At 42.8% G+C, this 26507-nt stretch overlaps 1 pseudogene; it reads left to right on the top strand.

Moving 5' to 3' along the window:
- Window positions 1-801: 801 nt before the first annotated feature.
- Window positions 802-23285, top strand: LOC110582803 (annotated as a pseudogene).
- The last annotated feature ends 3222 nt before the right edge of the window (window positions 23286-26507 follow it).

Below are 26507 nucleotides of genomic sequence, written 5' to 3'. Positions count from 1 at the left end.
TTCAAAATCTACTAGGGGACTCAGGCAAATAAATAGGCATTGCATTATTATGTGACAGGTACCACGATGGGAAAAATACAAGACCCTGTGGAAAGCAATTAGCCTAGAGTTGGGGCAGTAGGGGCATCAGTAAAAGTTTATGATGAAGTGATGTGTTAGGACATAAGTGCAAGCAGGGATAGCCGAGCCAAACAAAGACAGCTGGGAAAGGAGCATCCAGGCAGAGGAAAAGCATGCGCAAATGCACCAAGTCAAAAGAGACCATTATACATTCCAGGAGCTTGTTAATGGGACTGACTCGAATTGGTGGGGATGGGGGGGGGGGCTGTGTATTTCAAGTATTAAGAGATTATGCTAGAGGTACAAATAAGCACCAGAGCACACAAGGCTTGCAAGTCAAATTAAAGAGTTTGGGCTTCATTCTAAGAAAAAAGAGGAGAAAAAGGAAAAAAGAGAAGGGAGGGTGGGCAAGGAGGAGGAAAAGAAGGAAAAGCCATTAAAGATGTTCAAGCAGGGGAGTGATATGTTCCAATCTGAACACTGACTAGTGTGTTAAGAAGGAACTGGGGAAGGACATGACAAAAAGTATATTTGCTAGGAAGCTTGGGTAGGAGATAATGTTGGGTTGGAGATAATGTTGGCCCATTTCAGGCAAGTGGTACTGGAAATGGAGGGAAGTGAACAGGGTGGAGAAATATTTAGAAGGTAGATCTAACAGAACTTACTGCAAATTGCTGAGGGATAAAAGAGAAAGAGGAGTCAGAGATGACGAGGAAAAGATGACAGACCAGGGGCCCCGAGATGGAGCGCACAGGAAGCGTAACCAGGTTGAGGGCAGGAGAAGGTGGAGGTGGTGAGTTCAGTATGGATAATGTTGACACGGGGTGTGGGACTGTATGGTTGGGAAGTGGGTACAAGTGAGGAGAATCTGGGCTAGAGAAACATATTTGGAATTCACCAGCTTATCAGTGGCAACTGGCATGGCTGCGAAGAACAGAACAAGAGACAGAGGAGGAACAGAGCAGTTCCAACATAGGACCGCAAGGAACAGCCGCACTGAAGGACGGACTGACTGTCTAAGCATAACGCAAAACACATAATTTGTTAATTAGATATAAAACAGCTTGATTCGTGGGACACTACCTTAAACAAAATGAAATGAGAAGAGACAAACTTCCATATCTAATGTATGGAAAAGGCTCATTTCATTAATGCATAAGGAATTTTTGCCAATCAGTAAGAAAAAGATGAATAATCACAAAGAAGAAATGGGCAAAGGGTATGGATAGACTGGTCACAGAAAAGGAGATGCAAATGGCTTTTACTCATAGGAGAAGAGTTTCAACCTCACTCATGAGAGAAGTGCAAAATAAAATCTCAAAATGCTATTTTGAGCATTTATTTTGATGATGTTCAAAAGGGCAAACACACTATTTAAGGGTGAAACAGGGACCCCCTTGTTGCTGGAAATACACATTTGTTCAATTCTATGGAGGGGAACTGGGCACATCAATTAAATATCAATTAGAATTAAAGGCACATATCATTTGTTCCTATCACTGTACTTCCCGGCTATGTCCTTACCAATGTAGTTGTCTTGTGGGCAAATACGCATGTTCAAAAATATTCATGTCAAAATTGCTTGGATCAGCAAAAAAATTAGAAATTATTTAAATAATAATATGTGCCTGGTTAAGCACATTATGGTTTATCCCTCTAATGGAATCCTATGCAGCTGCCGAAAAGAAAAAGCAGTTTTATGGAACCATCTCTTATATGTGTTGTTAAGTGAAAAAGCAAGGTGTGTAATGGTATACAGTGCAGTCATCCTTGATTCTAGCCTTTTCACTTGTGATTTCCACTCCAGTGCTCTTCCCACCATCTTCACAGGCTGGCTCCTTGTCATTCAGACGCTGTCTGGACTCAAATATTAATTCCTTGTAGAGGGCTTCACTGATCACGCCATATAATATTGCCTCTCTGCCTTCCATCACATTATCATGCTTTAATTTCTAATCATCTCTCAGTATTTGAAATGGTGTTTCTTTCTTTTTAATGTTTTATCTGTCCTTCCCAGCAGAATATAAACTCTATGAAAATGGTCTACTCACCACAGTATTTCCTGTTCCTAAACAGTGTCTGGCATGTTTAGCTGCCAGTACATTGTTGAATGAAAGAGTGAAGAAGTCAGTGTTATGGTATGATAGCATTTATATACAAAAACACACAGAATGTGTGTATGTACATATCATGTGTGTCTGTATATGTCCTGTATGTTTTACACACACATACACCTTTGTAACCAAATTGAAGGTCTGGGGAACCAGAGCACAGGGTGGGACTGAACTTTACTCCTCATTGAATACCCTTCTTGCATACATATATGTCACTTATTCAATAAATGCTTTCAAAATAAAAATAAAGGCTAGGCAGAGAAGGCGGAAGGCACAGAGAAGTTTTTTTAAAAGAGCAATCAGGAGAGTAGAAGAAAATCGAAGATAGCGTGGCATCATGGAAGCCAAGGAAAGAGCATTTCAAGGATGGAGCAGTTACCAATGCCAAATGATACTACTATTTCTAGAATAACATGGTACTGGCGCCAGAGATGACTTTAGGGATGTCTCATCCAGCCCAAAGAGCATCAAATTCACCTGCACAAACCTCAGCAAAGGCCTTAGCAGGTGCAAAGTCCTGGCAGACAAACAACAAACCCCACATTGAGAAATGCCGTCTACCCAGAAATGGTGCAACACCTCCCAGGCCCCAGCCAACACTGAAAAACTATGAAGAACCAACTCAAATCATGTTTAATCACCTGCTGGAGTGGAAAGGAACATTGGATTTCATTTCAAATGCTGAAATCTTTAGCACTGCTTCAAGATTTGTGCCTGGGATTTGTTTTAATCAGATGCGATAAGGTAACAGACACAGAGACAATTGCCCTTGACGGAAGTTTATTCGTTACAATTCCCAAGTGAAGGGGTGCGTCACACCATGAAGGACCACATGGGGAAGCACTGGGTCAGTCGGGAGGCAGAAAGAGAGAGGGGAAAGCATGGCCCCGAGCCTTTCTTGTGATTTCTGTGGGAAGGAGTGGGCAAGGCAAGGTAGGAAAGCTTGAGTAAGTTTAGGATTGGATAGTCTGAATAATTTCAAGGGGCTCTGGGATATCAGAGTGGTCTCCAGCTGTCTGGTTTAGCTGACCTGGCCCTGGGGTTACAGGGCAGGCAACTTGCTGGTTTGATACATGAAGAGTCAGATGAAGGGGGTGGTTGGGGATATGGGCTTAGGGTTGGTCAGTTTGCACATGAAAGGCACAGTCACAGGAAGTTGGTTTGCTATCTCTAGGAACTAGCTAGCTCTGGGAGGGGCCTCCTATCCTCAACCAGCAAGGCCCCCAAGACATCAAAACATCATCAAGTATAGAAAATAAAAAACATGATTGATACAAACACAGACTCTAAGACATCATGTGTAACTTCTCAAATACAGATCTGTGAGCACTTAGAACTGCTGAAGAAGATCTCACAGCTCTTCACACTGTGCCACTGGAATTTTAACAGATCCAGACTCAGCCAGAAATTATCCTCTGTCCACAATACATTGATTTCAGTGGGTCCCTCACTTGGCTGCATGCTGAAATCATCTGAAGACCTTCAAAAATACTGATGTCTAGACCCAAATACTAGGGATTCTGACTTAATTGGTCTTGGTGAAGGTCGGCATTGGAATTTTTAAAAAGCTGCCCCTTAGGTAATTGTAAGGTGCAATAAAGATTGAGAACCTCTGCCCCTCAGTATCAGTGACTCCAGCCCTTCAGAGAGGTTGCCCCCTCTCCAACTTAAATGTAATCCTTCCACCTGAGTTCCAGGTCCCATTTCAACCACTCATACATTTCTTACTGCTACTCTCTGCCATGGCTTGAACTTGAGCATACAAACATCTTTAAGATAGGAAAGCTCCCATTTCTCTGATCACACAGGGTCTTGTCCTTGAGGTGGCCAGGTCCAAGTGGGGGAAGGTGGCTAGATTACTAAGAATCACAGTTCCCCATCAGTGAATACTTCCCCAAGTTAGGCAGGTAGCAGGACAAACAGGTTAGAAGGGGCAGAGGGGAGAGAACTAGAACGTGGTCATCCAGACCAGATAAAGGAAGGTGACGTAAACATGGAAGATGCTGATTCACCTTAAATAAAATTCCTCTGCGTATGAGACCATTTCCCACATCTAGTCTAAGACCCACTTACAGAAGTAATATGTAGCCCTGTGGGGGCCACAAGTCTTCAAGAAATTTGAGATGTAGATAATAGTTTAGCCTTTCTATTAATGACTTAAATCTTTACCGAGAGCTTCTGACATTCCAATCCCACATGGTAGAGAACTAAGATGTCTATGATCCTCCCGACAATGGGTAAATGTACCTTCTTCATATCATAAGGAGAGGAGAAGTCCTCATAACCATATAATCTTCCTTAATCATCAGGTGTTCACATCCCCTATAGGGTCTATTTCCTCCTCTGTCTGTTCCTGGTATGTTGGTCTTAGGGCCTTATCACAGAGGTCCACATTGTCTCTAAACTTCAGCTACTCCCTAAAGGAGTCACTATCCTTGTGGGAAACATCAACAGAATGAATTTACTCCATTCTGTCATCACAATTAAACACACATCCATGAAGAGGGAAGTAAAGTCCTTCAACAGAACGTTCCTGGAATATGGCAGCTGTAGAGGCAAGGTGGGCCTTCTTGGAGAAAAGTGGCAAAACTGTGACCATCACTAGAGCATTGAGCCAGGCTACCTAGGTCTGAATTCTGGGCACTTGAATTCCTAACTGTGACCTTGAACAAGTTACTCTAACCTCTCTAGACCTGTGAGTCTTCACTGGATAATCTGGAATTGATATTAGTACCTGTCTCACATCACCTGATGTAATAATTAAAGTTAATATAGGAAATGTGCTAGAACAGTGTCTGGCATTAAAAGCATCACTAATGGAGGGTATTTTCTGGTGGGCAAAATTGGGCACTGAGGTCCCAAAGCTGTTCTAGGCAAAGAACATCTGTAGCCTTACACCTCAAGCCCTACACAGGCATACCTTAAAGAAGTGGCATACCTTGGAAGAAAGAGGGTATATATATGTAGTAGAGCATGGGAAAGGGGGTGTTGGTTGGGGTTACAGGAAAAGGAGAAAGCAGGTTGCAGTCTACCCTTTTCACCTCTACTTGGGTATATCTTTGGTGGGTCTGTCTTGGGTAGGTCTGTCTCCAAGCTCTTGCAGCTTTGCTCTTGTTTTTTTGTCATTGTTTTTCCTGAATGAATTGAGGGTCCCAGGCAGTTGCAGTTTTTGTTTTGCTGGACTGCTTTCTTCCTCTCTTTCCTTATGTAATAAGGGAGTTCTGAGGTGAGAAGCCTAGTAAAGTGAAATGCCTGAAAAGACTGAGAACCGGCTTAAGAACTGAAGTTGAGATCAACAGGGTAGATCAATCAGCATTTTGGTTGTACTAAAAAAAATAAATAACAATCCACTCTAGTAATTGAAGCAATTTATGAAGGAAAAAAAATCATTTGTAAGGGGTATTAAAAGACCTGTAGAGTCTCCAGGAGTGCTGTAAATTTGGGTATGTAGTCAGTGAAGCCAGGAACCTAGCCACACCACACAGCAGGACTGCTCTGGTGAAGACCCCATGCCTCTGTTGTTAGGACAGACCATGTACCATGCTGGGCACTGGATACCGGAACCTTCTGCCCTGAGAACCTGGATCCTTCCATCATCTCCTTCTCTACATGGGATCCCTGCTTCTTCACACTGCTCTTTCCAGAAACAAACTCATGCATGGGCATCTGGCTGAGGAAGCCTAGGCTATGGGGAAAGAGGCAGCTATAATGGGGAAAGGGATTTCAAGGAGAAAATCAAAGACATTTAGGGTGATTTTTAGGAAGGCTTGCTGTGTGACGTGTGAGGTAGCCCTCCCTCCCTCAATCTATCACACTCCACAGTGAAATCAATGACCTGTCAGTGCACTGGGATTTATGGTTCATGTGGAGGATGCAATCCTTAGAGAAGGAAGTCTAAGGAGGTTCAGTTATGGTGTGGTTATGTTTGCAAAATATGGGCTTATTTCAGCTTTGTCCAATGTCACTTCTATATCTGAAAATCATTTATCATTGATAAAATGTTTTGCTGCATGAGTAGTTGAAATTAAAAGCTTCAGCAGAAGAAATTCACTCTATTTTAAAAATCTATTTTACCTATGATATTCCTGGTAATTTACATCTTCAGGAGGTATATCATGCTATAAATTGTATTTTCCTAAAAGAACAATATTATCAGAAGGTAATACACTAGCCAAAAATTGTCACTAAATCAGTCCTCTACATGGCCAAAAATGGATCATAAAATAAAAATACTATAAACTTTCTAAACAATTTGATGTGGTAAAATAAATACTCTAAAGTCTTATTAAATGGGTATAAACAGTCCCTATTTTGGATACAAGGCTCCCAACCATAAAAGGCACATATAGATAATTTAAAAAAAATAACCTATATGATATACTTGATTTTTAAAAATAATATGCTATCTTTAATAATCTTTAATAAACAGTTTTGTTGTTTTTCTTGGAAAGAACTTTAGAGTAAATATTTGGACAATCTAGGTTATCTTAAAAATGCTTTTCAAGGGTGTTTGAAATAGATATCTTCTTTTTCTTTAAATGAGTATCTTTTTCATAAGCAGAAGCCTTCAAAATCATTCCACTGATCTTATTGCTACCTCAAACTGATAGTGTAGGATTTTAAACATGTTTGATGGTGTGGTGTTAAAAATGATTATAGCACTGCTCCCACTAGATTCTTAAAAGAGCCAACCTACATTCATTAATAGATGGAGGGATAAAGAAGATACGAGATAGATATAATGGAATGTCACTCAGCCATAAAAAAGAATGAAAAAAAATGAGATCTTGACATTTGAGACAACATGGGTGGACTTAGAGAGTATTATGCTAAGTGAAATAAGTCAGAGAAAGACAAATACCATATGATTTCACCTACATGTGGGATCTAAAAAAACAAAACAAAACAAAACAAATGAACAAACAAACAAAAAAGCAGAAACAGACCCATAAATACAGAAAACAGACTGATGTTTGCCAGAGAGGAGGGGGATGAGTAGATGGGCAAAAATGGGTGGAAAGTGGGAGGTACCGGCTTTCAGTTATGGAATGAGTAAGTCATGGGGATGAGAGGTACAGCATAGGGAACAGTCTGTGCTATTGTAATAGCATTGTATGGTGACAGACGGTGGCTACTTGTAGTGAGCAAAGTATAATGTACAGAGCAGAGCTGTGGAATCACAATGTTGAACACCTGAAACTATATAACATGGTGAGTCAACTATACTTCAATTTAAAAAGAATAGACTTTGCCTAGATGGTTGGATTTGGCCACTGATTAATGTTTTACAACAAACAAATAAAGAGCGAATCTAAATATAAGCTGGAGTCAGAACCCTTGGAGTCAGAGTTAGTAAATACTTGACCTTGGCAAAATTTATGTAGCCCAACTCAGCCTCGATTTCTCCTTCCTCAAATGAGATAGCGCTGATGAAATTCCTGGAAAGTAATTAAACACAACTCAAACAGAAGGTTTTTTCCTTTTTTAGGATAAGGAGAAATGGAACCCCCATCTGCAAGATCAGAGAGGTAAAGTCAGGTGACTTTCTTATGGCAGCTGAGGGAATTCCTTTGGATTTTTTTTTTCCACTGGACTTGGAGATACATGGAGAGAGGGAAGAAGTCTATAAGGCAGTTTCCAGGACAGACCCTTCCATCTCCACCCTTTATGACACCAGTGGTAAGTTCACTGCTAATAGGAGCAGGGATGAGATGAGAAGGAGTTCTTGTCTCTGTGGATAGCTTCTGGACCCATATTAGCTCTTGGATAATCATTCCCAGCCCCTATACTCACTTTCCTTTCTGACTTCCCTGCTGGCTTCAGTGTCCCCATACCCACCTCACCTGGCTGGAAGAAGGCTTCCTGAGCTAGAACCTAGCCTCTACTTGTGGTTTAGCCCAGGCTGCCCTCCACAGCTCCATGGGCCAAGAGCTCTGAAGCCTTCTGCACTTAATGCAAAGCTTGAGGGGCAATAAAACCATGGAAGCCATGGCAGCTTCTAAAAAGATACTTCCAAAATGTCTCTCACAAAATCCCAAAAGCAGCATAAAACACTTTGGTTTTGATGCACAGAACTGTTGGAACAGCTTGTATTTTGCAAAAGGGAAAATCAGAAAAAAATGAGTTTACAAGGCTCAACAGGATAGAAGTAAATGTGTGAAGGAAAAAATTTAGTTTCTATTTGTAGCACTAGTTTGACTAGCACCTTTCTTCTAAAGTGTTGGCAGTAATTTTTCACAGAGATAGAACAAACAACCCTAAAATTTGTATGGAACCACAAAAGACCCCAAATAGCCAAAGCAAACCTGAAAAAAAAAAAAGCAAAGCTAGAGGCATCACAATTCTGGACTTCATGCTGTATTACAAAGCTGTAGTCACCAAGACAGTATGGTACTGGCACAAAAACAGATGCATGGATCAATGGAACAGAATAGAAAACCCAGAAATGGACCCTCAACTCTATGGTCAACTAATCTCTGACAAAGTAGGAAAAACTACAGAATGGAAAAAAGACAGTTCAACAAATGGTGTTGGGAAAACTGAACAACAACATGTAGGAGAATGAAACTGGACCACTTTCTTATACCATACACAAAAATAAATTCAAAATGGATGAAAGACCTAAATGTGAGACAGGAAACCATCAAAATCCTAGAGGAGAACACAGGCAGCAACCTCTTTGACCTCAGCCATAGCAACTTTTTCCTAGACACGTTTCCAGAGCAAGAGAAACAAAAGCAAAAACAAACTATTGGGACTTCATTGAGATAAAAAGCTTCCAGGGGCACCTGGTGGCTCAGTCAGTTAAGCGTTTGCCTTCAGCTCAGGTCATGATCTCAGGGTCCTGCGAGGGAGCCCCACATTGGGATCCCTGCTCAACAAGGAGTCCACTTCTACCTCTCCCTTTGTCCCTCCCCCACTCTGGTGCTCTCTCTCTCTCCCTCAAATAAATAAGTAAATAAAACCTTTTTTTTTTTAAGATTTTATTTATTTATTTAACAGAGAGAGACACAGCGAGAGAGGGAACACAGGGGGAGTGGGAGAGGGAGAAGCAGGGCCCCCACTGAGCAGGGAGCCCGATGCGGGGCTCGATCCCAGGACCCTGGGACCATGACCTGAGCCAAAGGCAGATGCTTAACCATCTGAGCCACCCAGGTGCCCCAATAAATAAAATCTTTTTAAAAAAAGATAAAAAGTTTCTGGGCAGTGAAGGAAACAATCAATAAAACTAAAAGGCAGCCCACAGAATGGAACAAATGTCTTATCAGATAAAGGACTAGTATCCAAAATCTATAAATAACTTATTAAACTCAACAACCAAGAAACAAAAATAATCCAGTTAAGAAATGGGCAGAAGACATGAATAGACACTTTTCCAAAGAAGACATCCAGATGGCTAACAGACACATGAAAAGATGCTCAACATCAGTCAGCATCAGGGAAATACAAATCAAAACTACAATGACATACCACCTCACACCTGTCAGAATGGCTAAAATTAACAACACAGGAAACAACAGATGTTGTTGAGGATGCGGAGAAAGGGGAACCTTCTTACACTGTTGGTGGGAATGCAAGCCTGGTGCAGCCACTCTGAAAAACAGTATGGAGGTTCCTCAAAAAGTTAAAAAAATAGAACACCCGGCAACCCAGCAATCGCATTATGAGGTATTTACCCAAAAGGTACAAAAATACAGATTCGATGGGGTACATGCACCCCAATGTTTATAGCAGCATTACCAACAATAGCCAAACAATGGAAAGAGCCCACGTGTCCACTGACTGATGAATGGCTAAAGAAGATGTGGTATATATATATGTGTATATATGTACATATATACAATGGAATATTACTCATCCATCAAAATAATGAAATCTTGCCATTTGCAATGATGTGGATGGAGCTAGAGTGCATTTTGCTAACCGAAATAAGTCAGTCAGAGAAAGACAAACACCACATGATTTCACTCATATGTGGAATTTTGGAAACAAAACAGATGAATTTGTGATAAGGGGGAAAAAAGAGAGAGGGAAGCAAACCATAAAAGACTCTTAACTATAGAGAACAAACTGAGGGTTGATGGAGTGAGATGGGTGGGGAATGGGCTAAATGGGTGATGGGTATTAAGGAGGGCACTTGTTAGGATGAGCACTGGGTATTATATGTAAGTGATAAATCACTAAATTCTACTCCTGAAACCAATATTACACTGTATGCTAACTAATTAGAATTTAAATTAAAATTTGGAAGAAAAATAAAAATTAAAAAATAAAGTGTTGGCAGTATTTCAAACACAAAAATACTTCACATTTGTTGAGGGTTCACCATAGACTAGACACTGTGCTCAGTGCTTTTCATGGACCATCTCATTTAATCCTCATGAGAGCCCCACAATCATGCAATGGCTGCCAGGTCCCAGCCAATAGTGAAAAAATGTGGAGAACCAACTCAAATCATGTTTAATCACCAGCTGGAGTGAAAGTAACATTGGCTTTCATTTTATCATTCTTTTCATTTGACATTTGAAGAAACTGAGGCAACAGAGACTTTAACTTGCCCAATGTCATAAATGCACTGGAGGGGAGCCAAGATTCAGATGCACGCATTCAGAGTTCAGGACCCACACCCTCAGCCACCAGGTGTTGGTGCCTCGGCCGGGCCATGGTCTGCTAAGTAGGTAAAACAACCTTGGCTACACAGAGTCCATCCGAGCCTGAAACAGGTTTGAAAGTCTTGGGAAAAGGTCATGGCCAAGATGGAATTCCAGGTTTCAAACCATAGATCTCATGTCTATCGTGTTCTGGAAACTAAGAACTGGTTTACTGAACATGTTGAATTCTCCGGGTACTAGCCAAAACTAACTTTATTCCTTCTGACCCCCATACTCTCAAACCTGCACCGTGGGGATAGTTCTTCCCCCATTCCTGGACTAAATCCATAACATGGAGCATAGATGCCCTGACTCCTCTTGGAAAATAAAAAGGTTTCCAGTCGCTTCCAGTCCCCAAAATATCATTTCAGTATTAAAAGTAGACAGTCCAATATAAAATAAAACTCTGACCCTCATTCCAAGTTGATACTTCTCCTCACCCTTAACTCCAGAAGCCTATATCAGGAGGGTTTGCTTCTTCCCTCTTCTCTAGGCTTCTTCCTCACCTCCATCCCCTCCCTGGCCTCCACTAAACTGCTCCTGACTTTTCCTGGGTTGGAGCAGGGAAAAGATACAGGTAAGGGGTGGAAATGTCTTTCTTGACCAGCAATGGTGCCCTTTGAAAGCAGATTCCCAAAGTTGGCTGTATTCAAAAGCACCTTCACAGTTTCCTTAGAGATTCTCCAACTGGGCTCATTGTAGTTCCCATTATGTCCACAAAGCTTCTGATCTCCCCAACAACCAACTTCCCCTTCCCTTCACCCCCTCCCTCTGGTGACCACATACAGTTTCTCCCTCAACCCCTGGGTATCTGAGAGTCCAACCCTCTGTTAGGGTCACATTTCCCCTCCAAGTCTTAGTCTCTTGGGAAAGAGTCAAAGTGACGCCTGGCTAACTCACTTCCATGGAGCCCACCTCTAGTCTACAAGAAACCTTCGAGCATCTCTGCTGTACCTCCAGGTGAAATGCCATTTACTGCTCTGCAGCCCTCTTCCTTCTCTGCTTTGCCTTCTCCAGCTTCCCTAGCCACAGCTCCTCTTACCGGTCCTTAGCTTCCCAAACTCAAGGGGTACAAATTAACTGGTATAAGACAATGAATGGCCTCAGGTGGAGGGGAAACCCTCCCATCCTTTATGCATGGAGGTGAGGGATGACAAACACTAATGAATACCAGCTCTCTCCAAGAAATTCTTTTCTCCAATCTCTCTCCCTCCTCTTCAATTTCAACCCTTTCATACTGGGCTGGGGGGATGGGACAAGAGCCACCAACTGATTTTAGAAACCCTCTTTGAAAGCTCTGCAAAAGCAAGCAAGCACTTCACTTTGGAAAGTGTGGACATAAAGCATTGATCTGGTTGTTCTCACACAGAGGCAAATCAGAGATGGAATCTATTTTACTGTCCTTTTATACAAGTTGCAAAGCCTTTGGAGAAATAGGAGAGAGCCCTTGGGGTGAGGATCCCCTGGTCTTCATAAGTAGCTAAGATGGTGTAAAATACCCCTGGGACACAGAGAGTCAATAAGTCCTTGAGCTGTTGTGACTTATGTCCGGAAACAACCCAGCTCAGGGGCAAGGGAGGCAAGAAGCTGAGCATAGACAGGCCTGCACTTAAACATATTGTTTAAAACAAAACAAATTTATTATTGTCTTACATTTCTGGATGTCAGAGTCCAAAACCAATTTTACTGGACTCAGGCCAAGGTGCTGGCAGGGCTTCTTCCTTCTGGAGACTTCAGAAGAGAACCCTTTCCTTGCCTTTTTTAATTTTTAGAGGCCACCTGCCTTCCTTGACTTGTGACTCCTTCCTTACATCACTGCAAACTCTTGTTTCTATCAACACATCTTTTTCTGACTCTGATCTTCCTGCCTCCCTCTTATAAGATACTAGTGACAATGTTGGGCACATCTGGGACCATCCAAGATAGCCTCCCCATCTCAGAATTCTTAACTTAATCACATCCAGAAAGTCCCTTCTGCCATAGAAGGTAAAATTCACAGGCTCCAGAGATCAGGATGTAGACATGGGGGGGGGGGGGGGGGGGGGCATTATTTAGCCCACCACAGGATCCAAAATGTCAAAATGTTAAGGCAAAATTGAAGCAAATTCTTAGGTCTAGAAGTTAGCCAGAAGACTCCAGAGAAAAACACAAGTCAGCTTCCTTGTATAAAGGCCAGGAAGCAACCATATCTAAGAGTAGCAGGAAACACCCAGTCAGAAACATTTTCCCTGCTCCTTTTGAGTATTAAGAGATATTGTTTTGCTTAATTGGGGCATGGAAAAGATCCTGAAGCAGAAAGATACTGCCTCCCCTTCTGCTTATCTCTATGTAGAGAATTTCAGAATGTCAGAGCATCAAGAGACCTCCACATTCTTCCATTTGCAACCACGTCATTTCAGAAAGGAAGGAATGGTGGAGGCAGTATGGTCTAGTAAGATTTGACATCAGACATATATTGATTTTCATCTGCACTGGTCTTTAAACAATTGTCCAGCTCTGGCCAGGTCTGTGCCTACCTGAATTTGACAGATTAATGTTTCCCTCTCTCATTCCCTAGGACATAGCACATACCCAGTCCCCGAGTTAGGGCCAACCCCATATCAAGCTAGGAGAACTGAGAAGGGCCTCTCAAGAAGAATCAAACAGGGTTTTTTAGTAAAATATCTCACATACCTTATGCTTAGTGATCATAATCTGATTGTCATGTTGCTGCTTAGTCCTGCAGTCAGAAAAGTTGTGGCTACATTCCTCTATCCCCTTTACCCATAAGGTCCACAGCCCCAGTCAGTTGTAAACATGGGAGAACAGAATGGAACAGAATGACTGGCAACCCAGGCCAAAGACCAAAAAGAAACTGAATGCTAGATCATAGCTGGGATGCATATGGAGCACAAAGACTAAAAGAGCCCATGGGGAGGGGAGGCAGGAGAATTTCCTCAATGGAAACTCAGGGAGTTGAAAATGAAGGTCCAACCTGTCCAGTGGGGGCAGGTGTGGTGAGCTGAACAGGGGAGAGAAGAGATACCTGATTCCCCCTGAAAGATGGGCACTATGTGAAAAATAGTAGGTATAACAAATAATACTTTGGGAATATTAGATTTTTTTTTAAGAGGGGCAGAGGGAGAGGGAGTGAGAATCTTAAGCAGACTCCACACTCAGCATGGAGTCTGACGCAGTGCTCGATCTCACAACCCTGAGATCATGATCTGAGCCAAAATCAAGAGTCAGACACTTAACCAACTGAACCATCCAGGCACCCAGGAATATTAGATTAATATAGTTTTATCTTTATTAATTCCACATTTCTTATTGTCCTGAAGCATCCATAGACTTTGGATTTGAACACTGAGATTTTGATAAATTAGAAGCACAGGGAATTCAGGATAGGATCTAGGGGGAGTCCCTGCATTCCTTAGAGGAGAAAAACGTTTCCCTTCTGACACAGGTGTGGGGAGAAATAAAGGAAGAAAAAAGTAAGAGAAGCAGACAGTCAAATATATGTGTTCTGACCATACCTCTGAGGGACAAGTTCCCCGGGGATGGAGAAGTGATAGGTGAAGAGAGGGCCAAGAGTGGAAATGCTTTTCTGATCCTTACTGGAGACCTGGCAAGACACGATTGTTCAAGGTGGCTCAGAAACTCCAAGGAGGTCAAGGGATTTCAGAGCAGCAGTGGGAGAGCATGCCAGTTGGGTCAATCTGAGCCATGTTTCTGGCTCCTAGGACGCAGGATATATGTCCCAACTTTCTACATGGCTCCAATGTGAGGTGCCAAACTAGACAACCTGCGAAGGGAGGATCAGCTTTTTGGAGAGGAGGGGCAAAAAAGTAAACTTCCTCAGCCAGGGCCCCAAAAGGAATCAGAGTCAGTTCTTGGAGGTGGTGTATATGTGTGTGTTTGGGGGAATCACATCAGAAAACCCTGACAGAGGATCATTTCGAAAAAAGGATTGCCACTGAGCCCTGACAATGCCACAGACTTCAACAGTGATGCTAAAGGCAAGATCTAGATTCTCAACAGAAAGGCCATGTACATATGCGCAGATGAGAGTGGCTGCTCAACTGCAGAGACCAGTACCAGTATGCGTATGAGACAGGAGTGATTCTATACCCCCACCCCAAGTCCCACCACATCCCATAGTATCAGGTTTTCTCTTCTACACAAAAGGAGAGAAAGAAATAAACCATTCTGATCAAAGGTCAAATTTTGAATTAATTAAATATTTACTTGGAAAAATTATTTTAAGTCAAGAGAGACTGTTTGCACTGTAGGAAACTAAGATATTTTTAATTGGCATGTTACATTGTTTGCTTTTTCCCCCTTTCCATACTACCCATCAGGATGTAGACTTAGAAAGATAAGATCATTATTGAAGACAAGGAAGGTATATTTTTACCAAACATCCAAGAAGAATGTATTTAAATTTGTTACCCCATCCATAGGCAAGTTGATCTTTTTTTTTTTTTTGGCAAGTTGATCTTGAAGTAAAGGTTGTTCTAGACTCCCTGTGTGCTGTCAATCTATTAAGGAAAGCCTTCGTTTCCAGAAAGGCGCTGTACTGTACCTGTCCAATGTCAATACATAATAAGGAAATTATATAAAGTTTCAAGGGAATGCTACTTACAAAGCATTTAGGACTCATTAAAGATTAGTTGCCAAATCTTTCTTTTTCATCATGCACCCCCTCCACCACTTAAGTCGTTTCCCCCAAGTCACCTGCTTAGGCACAGAGAGAAGACCAAAGCATAGAAATACCATTTAAACAATTTTCCTGGGGGGCCCCAGGGGGGCTCAGTCAGTTAAGCGACCCACTTGTGATTTCAGCTCAGGTCATGACTCCTGGGTCCTGGGATCAGGCCCCACCTCAGGCTCCATGCTCAGCGGGGAGTCTGCTTGAGATTCTCTCCCTCATCCTCTGCCCCTCCCCCCACTCATGCACATGCATTCTTTCTCTCTCTCTCTCTCAAATAAATACATAAATCTTAAAAAAATTTTTTTCCTAGTGTGTAGAGAGGTAGGAAGCGGAGCAGTATTCAGACCCTCTCATGACAGAGCTAATTAGTGATAAGCTGTATCCAAGGCTATTAAAGCTGCTGTCAAGTATGGCAGTCATCAGCCTTCCTGTCAAGGTGCCTCTTCACATTTCATTGGGAAAGATGGGGAAAAGCTAATTCTGGTAAAAAACAAACAAACAAAACAAAACCCACCAAGTGGAAAGAAATGAATGGGAAATGTGCATAACCGAGAACCAGATATAGTAGTTCAATGGAAGTGAATAACGTATTCATAGCAACAGGAAAGTCTTGTGGCAAGGAGATATTGGGTGGAGAAGTAGGGGGTAGGGAAATGGGTGGCGGTAGTGCAATTCCAAAAAAGTAAAGAGAAAGATCCAGCAAGGAGCAGGTCTGGGGCTGCATAGGCAATGCAGGAAGTGAATTATCTCCAAGGGCTAGGGGGTCCCAATAGTACATAAAATATTGACTGTCAATGAAACTCCTGGCGTGGGTCAGGCTCAAAGGAGACAATTACTCCTATCTCCTCAAGACCACAGTCTGGAACCCACAACAGTCTGATTCTAGTGTCCGACCTCCATAACTAGGATGAAAGCAGAATATTTTAAAGTCCACACTAGCAAAGAGACTTCCAAAACTGCAGGATCCTTAGAGGTCTAATCCAATTCCTGTTTCACAAATGATGAAACTGAGATCCAGGAGTTTAAATGACATGCCCAAAGTCACAGAGCCAATTATGCCAAAGCCAGAGCAAAAAACTATTGTTCTGTCCCTGGTCCAGAGTGTCTACCACCATAGGCTGTTTATAGATCTATCTCACATGGTCTAAATAACATAAAACCTGCCATCATATCTACTTTCCTGAGTCAGAATTATAATGATACCTTCCTTCTACCCTAATACTCACCCATGTTACTCAAAGGCCATTCAGTACCACTAGACTTGAGCCAATGAATTGATATCCCAGCATTCCTGTCTCAACAGGATACCTCTATATCAATTATTTTTAAAATGTCACTGAGATTCTTATTAGAAAAATAATATGCTTATTGTAGACATTTTTCAAAACATAGATGAACAAAAAGAAAATAAAAATACCTGCAAACCTATTACCAGAGATAACCTGTTGATATTTTTGATCATGCTTCCAGTTTTTCTTCTATGTTCCTATCTTTATATGCATCCAACTGTATGTATATTATTTTATGCAATATAGGATCATACTGAACCTACAATTTTCTAACCTACTTTTCTCATCCAGTTACATATCACCTGTGTTCAGAAAAGTAGGAAAGATACATTTTTGTTTTGCCAGCAAGCAGATATTTTCATTACAGGATCATTCACTATGTCATCTGGGGAAGATGGTCCCCAAAAGTTCTTTCCTTTCTACTTGGCTCACCTATATCAGACCGTACTGAGTCTACCTTTGATTTGCATCACAAGGCCCACCTGGCAGGTGTCACTTCCTCTTCTCCCTCATGGTATCCTCAGACTTCTACCTCTGCCATCCTCCTTAACTTTTGGTTACAGCTCTCAGACAGAAGGTCACATCAGTTTTTGCTTTCAGTGGACCTTAAGGTTAGGACAGCTTCAGGTCCTTGGTGTCCTGAGCTTTGCTGTGTGATGGAAGGAGCAGAGGTAAACCTGAGGGAAGAAGAAGAAATAAAACTACCATCCCCCTGTCCGTTGTCATTAGCGTGACAAATCTTCAAGATAATTAAGCCTTTATCTTGCTGATATTATCAATTATTATAGAAAAATTCTAATGAGTAAGTTGCTAATAATATCTCTGTTTTGTATTCCTATCTTATCAAAGACCTATGTTCTATTGCATAGAAATCGATAGGTAAATATTGGGAATAAAACCCCATCCTGACCCACTGTTTTCTCTGCTCCTTCTAACCAATTCCAGTAAAGAGATTAAAACTTTGTGGAAGATGATCAAGAACCGGGAGATCAAGCTTAGTGAGAGCTAGGAAAACTTGTGGTGGTATGAAAATATGCAAAGGAAACACAACTCAACAGAAATGTGATATTGGAGACCACTGAGGAGTCTATGGAAATATTTTCATGACTGTGAACTTGGGACTTCTCAGTGGCTTCCAGGCCACAGACATGATGGTTTTACTGTGCAATCTTACTCACCACTCCCTGGTCACTAAAACTAGGTGTGCAGAAAGAGGGGAGAAGGTGCACTCATCTTCTTCCCTCAGAAAGGAGATCAGACTCTGAGATTTTAGCTCCTCTTCTCTTTCCCAATTAATCTCAATCCCTTTCCATCAACTCAGAGTAAATATTCCTGTCTCCTGACTCCTGCCAAAAGTCCTCAGCAATGCCATAGCCTTGAAGGGCAGTGAATGATCCAAAAGTCAGAGAAGGAAGGGCTCATTAGTCTGGGAACTAGAAGGACAATTAAAAGTGGAGATAAAATGTTTTCAAAATGTTTATCCCATAGGGAACTAAAAAGAACGGGGAGCTGTGATTGCAGAGAAGTAGCTGGGGGCAGGGGTGAATAAAGGTACACACCAAGAACAAGTAATTGCCCTCTGGGGATTCTAATGTTCTAAAAAGTTACCAGCTTAGACTGAGGAAGTAAAAACTCCAGCCCCCAGAAGAGGTTGGACTGCTGCTTCCAGACTTTCTAAGAAATGTGCTGCCTCCTCATCCAAAAGGAATTATGTGCATGAGATGAGCACTGAACCTCGGTGAGTCCCCCACAGGGAAGGTGGAGAGGAGGTGATGAGAGAGTAGAGCCCGAATTCCTGGGAGCAGCTAGGACTGCCCTGGGATCCTCCCCTGTGTTTTTCTCACCATTATAGTTGGAGGCTCTTTGATTCTTCCCATGACCCAGAAAATGCAACTCATTGTTTTTGAGCTCCTCAGTCGAGTCCCCGGTCTTGGTCAGTCACCCAACCAACAGTATAAACTGAAGTGCTCAGGATATACAGACACACATTCAAAACGCTGAAGAGTGGAGGTCAAAAGGGCTAAGTCTCTTTTCTTAGCCTCAAGACATTTGCATTATGCTGGAGATAAGAAGGAAGGCGAGAAGGGCTGAGCTTAATTATTATAAGAACCAAACTTAGACATAAGCCTGTCTCTTTTTGAAAAAGAGGAAGGTGAATATTCTCAGTCATTAAGAAGCATAGTCCTTAAGGGAATGAAGGTAGGTTTGTTTGAATGAAAGTAGGTAGGTAGCTTTAGAAAGAAGCTTTGACCCAAGCAAGCGGTTCTCCCATTTCTATCTGTATGGCCGCTTCCCTATTTCCTGAACTTCTCCTGATCCCATTCAGTGGCACCTCCCCAAATAGTTACGTGTAATACAAATGCTTTGATCCCCAAACCCAGTAACCTATAATATTTTAGTGCCCACAGCCTCACTAGCTATGTATTCTTAGAGTAATCAAAGATTGAAGTTTTTCTTTTCCCCTCTTACATTGCTTTAAACTATAGCTTACATGTATTCACTTTTTGCAGACCTTTAGAGCTGGAAGAAATCTTGGAGTCTACCTTCCTTGCTCATTCTGCAAATGAAGAAAATATGCCTCATAAAGGTAGCGGTCTATAATGATATCTAGATGGTTTGTTGATACAGGTGGAAACCCAGGTCTCCTTACTACCAATCTATGTTCGCCTTAAACTGCATCTACTTTTTTCAAAAAGCAAATGCACTGGTTGTTTCTTTGCTTCAACTTTATTTTTTCTACATATCTGCCTGGTTATTTACATATTCTGACTCTAGTCTCAGTTATCAGACTTGGTAGCTTCCTTTGGAAAACTCGGATAAGGTCATGATAACTCACCCTCTCTGTCCTTTGGCAGGCTGAATTCTTGGAGAGGGAGACCAGGCTGCATTGATGTTGTTACCCAGCACCTGCCACTGGGCCAGGCACTACTCAGTGCTCAGTAAATGTTCACTAAGTCAAGCAAAGTGGAACGAAATTCTCTAATCCCAAAAAGCTGAGAACAAGACCATCTATTAATAAAAATAGTTTATCACCATCTAAAAACAGCGTATTTCAAGATTGTATTGGGAAAAAGGGTATTGAGTTCATACTGCTCGTAGAGCATAGTACTACCCACTGGGTATGGACAAACTCTCTACCTTAATTCTTTAGTTATTAAAGCAGGGTCTCTATAGTTAAGTTATTTAGGCAATAGGATGTATTGCAAAGGGGATTTATATTTATTTATATTCTGTTAACTTTCTGGCCTCCATAGCACATATTCATACTGTTTCTTGTCTCCATATCACTGGGCAGAGTTTACTTCCGTGAAATTGACTTGTTGAGTGTAACAATAGTCATGTTTACTTAGTACTTTACAAAGCACATTCATGTTCATTTCTTCATCTAATCTTACTCAAAATATTGCAAGGTAGGCATTATTACCATTCCCACATTTCAAACAAAGAAACTGAGGCTCAGGGAGGTCAAATAACCAGCCCAGGGCACCTAGCAGGCTAATGGAAGAGGCAAATTAGAACTTGGATCCCATGACTTCTCATTCAAAGCTTTTCCCACTCACTACACAGCATTTCTCTACATGGCAAGATAGCTGTGCTGGGCCTCCAATCTAAGATTCTTCGGGTGCCTCCCTTCCTAGTCCACATCCTTCCACAACTCCTTCCCACCGCTCACTACCCGGCTCAGTGGGAGCTGAGAATGTGCTGTGCACACTTAAACTTCGTTCCAGCTTGGTCCCCAGAGAGATGTGACACCTGGGCCTGCCAGCTTACTCCTGTTCCTTGGTTTCCTCGTCTACACAATGAAATGGATGGAATACGTGATTTCCATGGCTTCTTTCACTTCTCACATGCTTGATTTTCTTATATAGTAACAGGGCTCTTCTGAAGGGAATCTGGACCCATAACAGTGACCCTGAAGGGTTGAATTCTGGATGCTTGGCAGCCTACAGATCATAGTAGATCAGAGCGCAGTTACTTCCTTTGGCTGATACAAGGACCCGGCTTTGGGGGCAGCCAAAGGCTCCCTGGGGCAGTGTTCAAAACCCAGCCACTAGCCACCATCCTCTAAGCCCCAGAACAGGGTCTCCAAACCTGAGAATCTAATGCCAGTTTCTATTTTTCGTTTCTGCAGTGACGCCCTCCGGCCACTGCAGGATGAGGGCTGAAGAGAAGGCGAGAGGTGCCTGCTCCCCCCAGGTTCTCTGCTCTCTCGAAGGCCACTGTTGCCAGCCAGAAGAAATCTCAAGCGGATTATGCTTTTCAGTTCTATTATATTGGATTCTGTGGCTCCACTCTGGTTTTCTTAACGCTGATGTATTCCTTTTGTCCTTTGTTTGGCTGGCTCATTTGATTGTCACAGATTTTTATTTTAAAGTTTCTTATTTGATTCTGTTGCACTGCTGATTTTCTAAACACAAATTCCTAACATTGAGAGGCATTATATGCTAGAAGTCGGTTGAAAGCATAGTACCTCATATACTCAAATATTTTTAATAAATGAGTTAATTGTTAACTGTTTTAAGAGCAGGAAATATGCCTCAAGATTACATTTCTATTAAGAAAAACTGGTAGCATTTGATTCTGTTTTTATACTGGGCTGGTCAACACATTGGAAGGGAGATAATCCAACACAATCCTAGCTGAGAAAGGAGAATTCATTCCCTCTGAAAGATTCAGTGGATTTCAGTCAGTTCATATTCAGTAGTAGTGTGATCATTGGTTTCCAAAAGCCCTCATGGCATTATTTTGTTAATCATTTATTTAAACATCTAAATAAATGTCTGCAACTTACTATGTAAATTGCACATTATTGAGAAGTAAGACATAACCAGTGGTAATTTAATTACAGCCACAAATCGAATTAAACAACTAGTAACCTTGTTCTTCTCCTTCAGAGCACTTAGCACAATTATACTTAATTAATTTTTGTAGTTATTAATTTAATCTTGGTGTCCGATTAAATTACAAGAACCAGGAAAGCAGGACTCACGCTTCTGTCTTTCTTGTTCACGGGCAGGTGTCTGATGTCTAGCACAGGCCCTGGCACACAGAGGAGCTGAACTGATGCTGGCTTAAAACTAGATCTGCCTTTCTTCCCTCTCTTCCACTTCCCTCCTTTTCTGATTTCCAAACTTTCTTCCTTAGTTTTTCTTTGTTTTTTACTTTCTTTTTTGTCTTTCCTTCTTTCCTTTCTCCATCACTTTTTTTTTCTCTTTCCTTCTGCTGTGAATGATTACCTCCTCTGTAATTATAACTGTGCTGGGTCCTAGCCACAAAAGGATGACCAGAACAGGGACTTTAGCCTTGAGAATCTCAGTCTAGTTGAGAGTCCAGCTGTCCCTTCCTCCAGCACTTTCATTGCATTCTCCCTAAGCATCTAGGTTAAGGAACCCGAGGGTAGGTGTCCCTGTTGCATCTCCAGTTCCAGCTCCCGGCCTAATCCCCGACTCCTAAAGTGGGACCTTTGCTTACCCCTCTCTGCCGTTGCTTCTCTCCTGGCAGCCTGACCCACCTGCTCCATAAGGAGGGACAACCTGACCTGGGAAAGTGAGTTTGTCCTCCTGGGCCTCTCCAGTGACAGGCAGACCCAGGCTGGACTCTCTGTCCTGTTTGGGGCCGCCTATCTGCTGACCCTGCTGGGCAACGGGCTCATCATCCTCCTGATCGGACTGGACACACGACTGCACCTGCCCATGTACTTCTTCCTCTGCAACCTCTCGGTGGTGGACGTTTGCTACACCTCTAGCGGGGTCCCCCAGATGCTGGTGCACTTCCTGCTGGAGAAGAAGACCATCTCCTTCATCCGATGTGGGACCCAGCTCTTCTTCTCACTGGCCCTGGGGGGTACCGAGTTCCTGCTGCTGGCCGCTATGGCCTATGACCGCTACGTGGCTGTCTGTGACCCTTGCGCTACGTGGCAGTGATGAGCCCAAGGTGCTGTGCTGGGCTGGCAGCTGTCTCTTGGCTCATAGGCCTGGCAAATTCTGTGATGGAGACAGTGGTCACCATGCGCCTGCCCACCCGTGGACACCGCGTGCTGAACCACATGGCCTGTGAGACGCTGGCATTCGTCCGCTTGGCCTGCGTTGCCGTCACCCTCAACCAGGTGGTCATACTGGCCTCCAGTAGTGTGGTCCTGCTGGTGCTCTGCTGCCTGGTCTCACTGTCCTATGCCTACATTGTGGCAGCCATTCTGCGGATCCACTCCACGGGGGGACGCCGCAAAGCCTTCGGGACCTGTGCCTCCCACCTCACTGTGGCCTCCATGTCTTACGGGATGGCCCTGGCTACCTACATGCAGCCCCGCTCCCCAGCCTCAGCCAAGCAGGACAAGGTGGTGGTGCTCTTTTACGCCGTGGTGACCCCCATGCTGAATCCACTCATCTATAGTCTGCGGAACAAGGAGATGAAGGCCGCTCTGGGTCGAGTTCTGATGAGCAGTTCTGAATCAAAACTTCAGTGTGCAACTTTATCATAAGAGGCCTCACTCTGAAGACCGTGGACCTTGCAGTGTGTCCTCGGCATAATGTATGCATGTGTCTGTGCGTGTGCGTGCTGTGAGGGAGCAGGTAGGAGGACCGCAATCTACACCACTCACTATCTTTTGAGGTAATAGGGAAATGGATTTTATCCCCGGGCTCTTTTTTTGGTCCCTTAGTCCAAAAATGTGAATTACAATTTACAAATACATACACACTACAGAAAACTAAATGGAAAAAACAAAAAAGATAACCCACCATATATGAACCGGAAAAGAAGATCAAATCAGAAGTCAGGGCAATGCACAAAACTTATGCCAGGAAAGTATATTTCCTTCGAAAATCTACAACTATGTGTCTAAGCTTTTCTGCAATCAGTGAGAAGAGGGAGGGGAGGAGGGAGCTGTAATTTACAAAATTCACTGTGCCCAAGGGATCTAACAGGCACTGGGCCAGAGGTGCAAAGGTCACCCATGTGACTCACACATGGTCCAGCCCAGCTCAGCAGGGTGGGGAATTCACACAGGGACGTGGAGCCAAAGTCATAGTAACAATCCTTACCACCCTGATGAGCAGCCCTGGAGCGTGCATGAGTCACACGAATGTCACTCTGCATGCCTCCATACTCTCAGGCTTGCAGTGGTGGCAAATGGCTGGCCAACATTCAAGCCTTCTGAACCTCAAACACATACTTTCTACACAATCAGGTCTAAGGATGTACTCTTCTGAAAAGAGAGATGTATTCAGAATTCACACTTGACTATCATGCCATACACCATCAGAGGTGAGCCAAAAGCAGATTCCTTAGCAAGGAATCTGTTTCCAAGTTTGCTCTACTCTGGTAACACACAATGAGTGACTGAGCACTAAACATTCTAACCCAGAAAACGAAACAGCGATAATTTTGTCCAGAAAAATACTTAAAACATTTATTTTTTTTTAAGATTTTATTTATTTATTTGACAGAGAGAGACACAGCGAGAGAGGGAACACAAGCAGGGGGAGTGGGAGAGGGAGAAGCAGGCCTCCCGCGGAGCAGGGAGCCCAATGCAGGACTCAATCCCAGGACCTTGGGATCATGATCTGAGCCAGAGGCAGACGCTTAACGACTGAGCCACCCAGGCGCCCCAAGAAAAATACTTAAAACATTTAAAAATTAAAATAAAGTGTCTCTTACCTAAATATTACAGATACCTGGTTTGTCTTACCCATAAATAAACAAAAAACCATAAATTGAGGGGCGCCTGGGTGGCTCAGTGGGTTAAGCATCTGCCTTCGGCTCAGGTCGTGATTCCTAGGTCCTGGAATCAAGCCCCACATCAACATCTAGCAACCTACTTAGGCGGGCGTCTGCTTCTCCCTCTCTCTCTGCTCCTCCCCCCCCCCCCCCCCCCCCCCCCACTCATGCTCTCCCTCACTCTGCTCTATCTCAAAGAAATAAAATCTTTTAAAAATTAAAAAAAACAAAACAAAACTGAGAACAATTCAAACTTCTAATCAATCTCCTGAGAAAAGGCCAAAAGGTTGCAACGGAGGAAATGGAGTACCTTATTATTTTTTTTATTATAACTTTTTTTTTAAAAAAGATTTTATTTATTTGACAGAGAGAGACACAGCGAGAGAGGGAACACAAGCAGGGGGAGTGGGAGAGGGAGAAGCAGGCTTCCCGCCGAGCAGGGAGCCCGATATGGGGCTCGATCCCAGGACCCTGGGATCATGACCCGAGCCGAAGGCAGATGCTTAACGACTGAGCCACCCAGATGCCCCTATTATAACTTTTTTTAAGTAGGCTCTACACCCAGCATGGAGCCCAACGTGGAGCCCAACATGGGGCTTAAACTCATGACCTTAGATCAAGACCTAGGCTGAGATCAAGAGTCAGATGCTTAACCCACTGAGCCACCCAGGTGCCCCTGGAGTACCTTTTTAAATTCTAGTAAAACTTCTTTTTTGAGATAAAATTCACATAACATATGAGTCATGATTTTTACCATTTTAAAGTGTACAATTCAGTATATTTAGTATATTCACCATGTTATTCAACCTTAGGTCTATGTAGTTCCAAAACATTTTCATCACCCCAAAAGGGCACCTCATACCCTTTAAGCAGTCCCTCTCCATTCCTCCCTCCACCGAGGCCCTGGCAACCCTGATCTGCTTTCTGCCTTTATGGATTTGCCTACTCTAGATACTTAACTGAAATGGATTCAATACGTGACCTTTTGTGCTTCTTTCACTGAGCGCCATGTTTTTGAAGCACGTGACAGTGCTTTATTCCTTTGTTATGGCTGGATCATATTCCTATTGTATGGAAACAAACACATTTTCCTTACTCATCAGGTAGGGGATGTTTGGGTTGTTTCTAACTATTGGCTGCTGTGAACAGTGCTGCTATAAACGTTCGTGTGTATGTTTTTGTTTGAAAACCTGTTTTCAGTCCTTTGGGGTATATACCTTGGAGTGGAATTGCTGGATCATATGATAATTCTATGTTTAACTTTTCGAGGAACTGCCAAAGTGTTGTCATCCACAGTTGAACCACCCACCCCAGGGAGGGTTCCAACTTCTCCACATCCTCCCAACCCTTAGGTTTTGCTTTGATTATAGCCATCCCAGGAGATAGGAAATGATATCCCACTCTGGTTTTGATTTGCATGTCCCTAATGACTAATGATGCTGAGCATCTTTCCAGGTGCTTGTTGACCATTTATATATCTTCTTTGGAGAAATGTCCAGCAAATTTTTTTTTCATTTTTTATTTAAGACGCCCTCTGCTTCCTTCCCCTCCCTTGAGTGTCAGCTTCTCTCACTCCCTCCCTCAGCCCCTGCCCACCTCCTTCTCGCCTCCTACCACCAGCACCCTTCATTGGCCTTCCTCCCTCCCTGCTCCCACTCCCATGGGAGGCACTCAGCCCCATCTCCAGTCAAAATGTATGAACTCATCATCATTTTTAGATCCTTCTGTAACTATTAAGTTCTCTTCCCAAATCAACAAATTATCTTTTCCTTTCTCTAGTGCCTCTGTGTTTAGGTGTTTGCCTGTTCTTTGCCCAGTGTCTGCGTTTTGCACAGCAAGGAAACCTCAGTTCTTTCTCTTTAGTTAACGAGGAAGAACAAATCACAAGCTCTTATAATTTACTCTATTTTCTTTTATCTTCATCACCTATCTGGAACATCTAGCATTGAGCAGTGTGATATCCTAGTACACCTTCTAACATAGC

The sequence above is a fragment of the Neomonachus schauinslandi genome, chromosome 12 (assembly GCF_002201575.2).
Source record: "Neomonachus schauinslandi chromosome 12, ASM220157v2, whole genome shotgun sequence".
In the NCBI taxonomy this organism is placed as follows: domain Eukaryota; kingdom Metazoa; phylum Chordata; class Mammalia; order Carnivora; family Phocidae; genus Neomonachus; species Neomonachus schauinslandi.
Note: the sequence above shows the minus strand (reverse complement) of the source record. Positions and strands in the feature narration are given on the sequence as shown.